The following is a 7,271-nucleotide window of genomic DNA, read 5'->3' as shown; positions in this document are numbered from 1 at the left end:
TTAGATTCCCTATGTGTGTTGTGGTAGAAAGAATCCTAAAATAGTTCCTAAGATATCCTACCCTAATCCCTGGAACTGTGAATAGGATAAGTTATCACACTGGGGATTACGCTACATATTATATGGCAAAAGGAATTCTGAAGATCTAATTAAAATTATTCATCTGTTGACACTGAGTTAATCAAAAGGAAGATTGTGTTATCATGTAATTAATCTAATCACTTAACTGTAAAGAGTTATCTCTGGATGGTAGCCTTAAAATCATAAATCCAAAATTATATTAAATGTAAAAGCTGCTAGTTCACCTATAACATCTATGTCACTGTGAAATCGATCCAGAAGTTCTTTTGCATATGTTCTGATGATTTCTTTTGCCTATACAGACTTTCTGAATCACTCACACGTCTCTCCCAGTCTTCAGGGAATTCTTTATATGGTCACCTGTTAGTGAGTGCCAGCACCCTGGCACATGAATTCCAGTCTAATTTCCAAGATCTTTCCTCTTTTCCTTTATTATATTTCATTGTACAACTGTCATTTTTTTCTGATCTAATAACAACCAAAATATCCTAAGGCCCTCTTTTAGAGCACTTACACCAACGTGCAGTTACTTCTAATTTTATATCTGCTTATCATAGCCTTTAACATCAAATTTCCCTTTTATATCTGCCTTATTATTTTTCTAAGATGTCAACATTTCTTCTAAGGTAATCTCTTTTTTTGTTTCTGCTTTAACACTCTCTTCCCGTACTTAATTTCCATTTTTCTATTGCTGTTGTCCAGACAATAAGACTAATGCATACTAGTCAATATATTCTAGTTATTCCTTGATTGTCTCCATAATACCTTTGTGGTAAATATTTGAGGCACAGGTAGCCTTTTGAGTTACCTGATTAACCTCTGGATTTTCAATAAGTATCTCTAAGAAAATAGTTTATTCTTTTTTACAGTGAAGATCTCTCTTTATTTTGTTTGCTGATAAAATATACCACCATTCTGTGGACAAATACATTTTGTCTTGGGAAACTAAAGTCATGGTCAGAAGCTTCAAAATGAACAAACTCCATGCCAACTTGACACCATGCAGTGGTGTGCAACTATCAGGAACTGGCAGACAAGCTCATATTTGTAAGAAGTTAGGACCTTCAGGTTCTTCCTTTGGTCTTTAGTGTAGCAAAGGGAATTTAGAGCCATAAGTTTAATGCTGCCTGCCTAGGCCTGACAATAACAATTTAAAGCAAGAACTTTACACATTAGGGCTCTGCAGTACAAGTGGAACATAGCTAGCTTTATAGTTTTGAAGTCCCATTTGCAGATCTGACTCTTGGCTGAGGATCTCAGGAAAAGCAGAAATTCTGTACCACCCATCATGACCAAAAGGTTCCAATCCATCATGACCAAAAGGTTCTAATCTCTGTCTCAACCTTGCCTGAAACACTAAGGCAAGCCACATCTGAATGCTTTAAGGCCCACCTACAACAGCCCAAAACGAAGATCTAAATGGCCATCATATTCTATGGTGTGTGCTTATTAAAATTCCACCTTGCTTGTATAATAAAACCTACTCATTTGTAGACCAGGCTCCAGAAGGACCAAGTACACAACTGTAAAACCAAAACCAGTCCCATGGTTCAACACAGGTCACTACAAACTAGTTAAGATCCCCCACGGATACCACAAGCCAAAGTTTTGGGTCCAACACCATGCTCCTGGTCAACAAATCCTCTGTCCTGTACCTTTTATTTTACCCTTAAATATTATTTCTTATCTGTGTTTAAGATTATTTGCTTTCACCAAATGACAGAATATTGGTAGTCAATAAACAATGTCTCACTGTTTTCTAATTATGGGGCCAACTGAGAACTGGATTCAAGATTGGAGAAATGAAAATGTCAGCTTCACTATGATAAAAGTTAATAGTTATTAATATGATTTCCATATAGAGTCAATGGTCTTACTAACACTCTGATTTAAACTTAACTCCAAATAGCTGTTTCCCTCTTTGGGCATATAAAGTCATCCCTCACTAAATTGGTGCATAATGGAGAAAATAGACTAAATGTTTCGTTTTTACAAACAGGAACATCCCAAAAAGAAGCACCAGAATGAACCGAGCAATTCACTAGTCAATTAAATTACTTTCTTCTCTGAAGCTGGAGGTAAACAAAGAGGCCAAGATGTTGCTGTAATGGGGGACCTTCTGCATAAAAACAGGAAGCCAGCGAGGAAAGAGGCTTGCCACTGGACAGTTAGAATGTTGGCTCAATTTTGAGTATTGCTAAAGAAATTAAGTCAATCATATAGATGGAAACATGCTAATTAATTATTAAATGCTATTCTTAATATAAAATCAAAGATATAAGGAATTAAGAAATTATCCAGCTTAATCATTTATTCATTCATCTATTCATTCCTTTATTCTAGCAAAATTTATTGAAGGTAAACCATATATATGACATTGTTCAATCCCTTCTTTTGAAAATGAAGAAACCAAGGACTAGAGAGGTAAATCAGTTTGACCAATATCACACAACAAATCAGAAACAGAGCCTAGACTGAAACCCATTCTTCCAGGCATCCTGGAAGGAGTGGACATTAAAATATGTGCTGTGGGGCAGGTCACATTTGAAATGCTGAACTCAAATAACCTCCAAGAAGTTATTGACAATGACCATGACCTAAAAGGAAAAAAACAGAGTATCGAGAGAAAGTGTGGAAAATATATCATGTGAGAAGTGGAAGAAAGTACACTGTGGTGGAAAAAATTCGTGCCCCAATATCAGATGACCTGTTTTCAAGACACAGATTCACTCACGTGGACTTGCCATAATTTTGGTCAGGTCCCCCCATCTTCCCAAGCTTCCATTTCCTCCTCTGTAAAATGAGGGTGATAATAAAGTCACTGCTGTTCTCACAGAATTGTAGTGAGAAGTATAGATGATGATGGGCCAGGATGATTTACGTAAAACTGATGTGAAGTTAGACATTTTTTATTATTATTATTATTGTTGTTCTTGTTATTAATATTTTAAAAAACAATAGAATTGAGAATGTTGAATCAAGAGACAGTAACAGCAAGTTGAGCCATGGATATTTGAGTTCCTGTCTCTCAAAACAAAGGGAAAAAAAGATGAATAAAACATGTTTGTTTGGCACTTTTCTAAATTATTATTACAAACTCACAACTAAATAGTGGTGTGATTATTGTGATCCTAACTATGAAGATGAGGAAAACGAGGCTTCAGAGAGGCTGTGAAATTTGCTCAAAGGAGCATTGTGAGGAAGTAGAGGAGACAAGGCTTAGATGGTCAGGAACTCCATCCTCTCTCCCTACACCACAGTGCCAATCAATATACACTAAAACAGCACAGCTGGGAGAGCAGATCAGAGAAGTGGAGAATGAGCTGGGATCAAACTTGAGTTTTCCTGGCTGGCTCAAAGCATAGCTACTTTCCATCATCAAGGCAAAGAGCAGTGTGAGAGGGGTATGAGCTCTAGAATAAAGCTCCTTGGGTTTGCATTTGGGTTCTGGCAATTACTTGCTATATGTTTTTTTTTTTTTCTTTTAATTCATCAGTATTTGTTACAACTTTAAGCAGAATGTAACTCGAGCACTACATTTCCATCCGCAAGACCGAGTCTCAGTTATTTTCGAACAGTTTTATGATATGCTTAGGGAGGCTTATAACTTTGCTCCTCCAAACAATAGTTTTCTTTGGAAAACAAGCCCTGTGGAGAGTTCCTTCCATCAAGTTGCTTCAGTTTAACCTATTTCTAGATGACTAGTACATGCAGAATTGGCAACTACAGGGGATGAAAAGTTCAAAAAGTGGATCCTGCAAGATGTAACAAATACTTTTCTAAACATCAAGGTATAGCTCAGGAACACTTTGATAGCAAGATTTGGTCTATTTAGGAATCCGGCTTGATAGCTAAACACTTTAGACCACAAAGTTAACATCATGTTACATACATCTTACAACATACATTACCCCAATCTGTTAAAATAAAAACAATGTGAAACTAAAAAAGCATTACTAGCTCTGCTTTAGTATATAAGGTATCACAGCATCACTTAGAAGTAGACAGAAATCTTATCTTCCCCTTAAAGTAGTTGTTGTCATGCCATACAGACTTTTTAATATTAACAAAAATAAAGAAAAACATCCTTGAAAATATATTATCAGAGGAATTGTAGAGTATTGAACAGGTAAGTCATCCCTCAGCCGGAGGTTAGTCTATTTCTTCCATGTGTGATGTGTCGTCATCTCCTTCGAGGGGCGGCATTTCTTCAGTTACAGCTGCACTGGTATCATCAGCAGTAGGGTCATCTTCAATACCCAGACCAAGTTTGATCATCCTATAGATCCTGTTAGCATGCGTCTGGGGATCTTCCAGATTGAAGCCAGAAGACAGGAGTGCAGTTTCATAAAGCAAGATGACCAGATCCTTCACAGACTTGTTCTTATCAGCCTCTGCCTTTTGCCTTAAGGTCTCAATAATGGAATGGTCAGGGTTTATCTCCAGGTGTTTCTTTGCTGCCATGCAACCCATTGTTGAGTTGTCTCTTAGGGCTTGAGCTTTCATGATTCTCTCCATGTTTGCTGTCCAGCCATAGTGCTTGTGACAATACAGCATGGGGATGTCACCAATCGGTTTGACACAACCACCTTTTCAACTTTTTTCTCCAATATGTCTTTCATGATTTTGCAGAGGTTCTCAAACTTTGTTTTTTTATCTTCCTGTTTCTTTTTCTCTTATTCATCCTCTGGAAGTTCCAAGCCCTCTTTGGTGACTGACACTAAAGTCTTCCCCTCAAATTCCTTCAACTGTTGGACACAGTACTCATCAATGGGCTAAATCATATAGATTACTTCTGAGCCATGTAGCCATGTTTCTGAAGACGTTCCACAAAGGCTGAGTTAGCTACCTGGTCCTTGGTCTCACCTGTTATGTAATAGATGTGTTTCTGGTTTTCCTTCATTCTGGTACAGTAGTCCTTGACAGAAACCATCTCATCACCAGAGGCAGATGTGTAGTACCTTAACAGCTCTGAAAGCTTCTTCCGATTTTGAGAGTCTTCGTGTATTCCAAGCTTCATGTTTTTAGAGAACTGCTCATAGAACTTCTTGTAGTTCTCTTTATCTTCTGCCAGTTCAGTAAAGAGTTCCAAGCATTTTTTGACCAAATTCTTCCTGATAACTTCCAAATTTTGCTTTGTTGTAACATCTCATGGGAAATATTTAGAGGGAGATCCTCTGAGTCTACCACCCCTCTAATGAAGTTCAGATATTCAGTGATTAGCTCCTCATAGTTATCCATGGTGAAAACTCTGCATACATACCATTTAATGTTGTTCTTTTTCTTTCTGTTTTCAAACAGGTCAAAAGGAGCATGTCGTGGGACAAATAGAAGGGCTCTGAATTCCAATTGTCCTTCAACTGAAAAATGCTTCACTGCCAAGTGATCGTCCCAGTCATTGGTCAAGCTCTTGTAGAATTCTCTGTACTCCTCATTAGTAATATCGTCAGGATTTCTGTTCCAGATGGGCTTTGTTTTGTTGAGTTCTTCTTGATTGATGTACTTTTCCTTAATCTTCTTCTTCTTCTTGTCACTATCCTTCTTTTCTTCTCCTTCCTCATCAGAACCAACATCTTCAATTTCAGGTTTGTCTTCAGACTCTTTCTCTTCTTTTTCTTTTTCTTCTTCTTCTTCTTTGTCTTCCTTTTCTTCAGCCTCATCATCGTTGACTTCTTTATCATGTTCCTTCTCTACAAAAAGAGTAATGAAATATCCAATAAACTGAGAATGTTTCTTCACAATCTCCTTTATTCTTCGTTCCTCCAAGTACTCAGTTTGGTCTTCTTTCAGGTGTAGGATAACCTTTGTTCCACGACCCATAGGTTCACCTGTGTCTGTCCTCACTGTGAATGATCCCCCTGCTGAAGACTCCCAGGTGTACTGCTCATCATCATTATGTTTGGTGATCACAGTTGCTTTCTCAGCAACCAAATAAGCAGAATAAAAACCGACACTGAAATGGCCAATCAGAGAGACATCTGCACCAGCCTGCAAAGCTTCCATGAACGCTTTGGTCCCAGACTTGGCGATAATACCAAGGTTATTGATCAAGTCAGCCTTGGTCATTCCAATTCCAGTATCCACAATAGGGAGGGTTCGATCTTGTTTGTTTGGTATAAGGTTAATATGCAGCTCTTTCCCAGAGTCTAATTTACTGGGATCCGTCAAGCTTTCATACTGAATTTTGTCCAATGCATCTGATGAATTTGAAATGAGCTCTCTCAGAAAGATCTCTTTGTTCGAGTAGAAAGTATTGATGATCAATGACATCAACTGGGCAATTCTGCCTGAAAGGTGAATATCTCAACCTCCTCCACCTCCATGGGTTGGTCTTGGGTCTAGGTTTCCTCAGGCATCTTGGCTAAGAAACTGCACAGGTTCCACAGCACAGCAGCACCAGGATGCTAAAGCAACTCTACTTGCTATATGGTTTTAGGCAAAATAATCTGTCTATGTCTCCCTTTTCTCAACTGAAAAATGGCAATGATAATAGATGATCTTTTCAGGCCATTATTATGTGAGAACATGTGAGATAATGCAAGTAGGATGCTTGCAATTGCATGATATAAATACAAGCATTATGCTGAACTCTACCAGAGGAAATAGAATGCACAGTCTTTTATTCTCTGGTCCAAAACTGGGAGAGAGACTGGGCCAGGTAACATTCAGGTTCCCTTCGAACTTTTAGACCCTAACTACACTTTTCTATCCCTCTACCCTATTTATTGCCAGCCAAAGGCCTCATGGAAGAGTCCTGTAGCCCAGCCAAGTACTTTACTCAACACTGATTTTGATCATAGCAAAAGGAATTTGGAAAATAACATCAAAGTGCTAGGTACAAAAATTGATTTTTAAAAATAGGTTCACTAAAGCCACTTCAGAGAATTTGCTGGCATAGTTCAGATATTTAGGGATTTTTCTGCCTCTTCTTTTAAACTGATCAAACATTTATCACAGTGTCCAAAAAGGCCTAGATTCCAGGAAGTCTGTACTGAGGCAAAAAAAAAAAAAGGTTTCAACCAGACAGCATGCTGTCACATCTTGATGTCAAAGATCAAACTTCTCTCAGGGTGTGAGGAGGGGACAAGTCTTAACAGGCAGTTTTAACTGTAGGATGAGAATAAGAAAGGTGGCATTATTTTCCAAGTCCCATTGATATTGGGTGAAAATGACAGAAAAATCAAAGTGTT

General features: G+C 38.0%; 1 pseudogene across 1 annotated transcript; it reads right to left on the bottom strand.

Annotated features, from left to right (window-relative positions):
* Window positions 1-3,549: 3,549 nt before the first annotated feature.
* On the bottom strand, window positions 3,550-7,065 carry LOC101005981 (annotated as a pseudogene). The gene has a single exon (XR_651117.3). The product of XR_651117.3 is annotated as a heat shock protein HSP 90-alpha-like (transcript).
* Window positions 7,066-7,271: the final 206 nt, after the last annotated feature.

This window comes from Papio anubis, chromosome 8, assembly GCF_008728515.1.
Source record: "Papio anubis isolate 15944 chromosome 8, Panubis1.0, whole genome shotgun sequence".
Lineage (NCBI taxonomy): Eukaryota > Metazoa > Chordata > Mammalia > Primates > Cercopithecidae > Papio > Papio anubis.
This window is presented reverse-complemented; position numbering and strand designations above follow the sequence as displayed.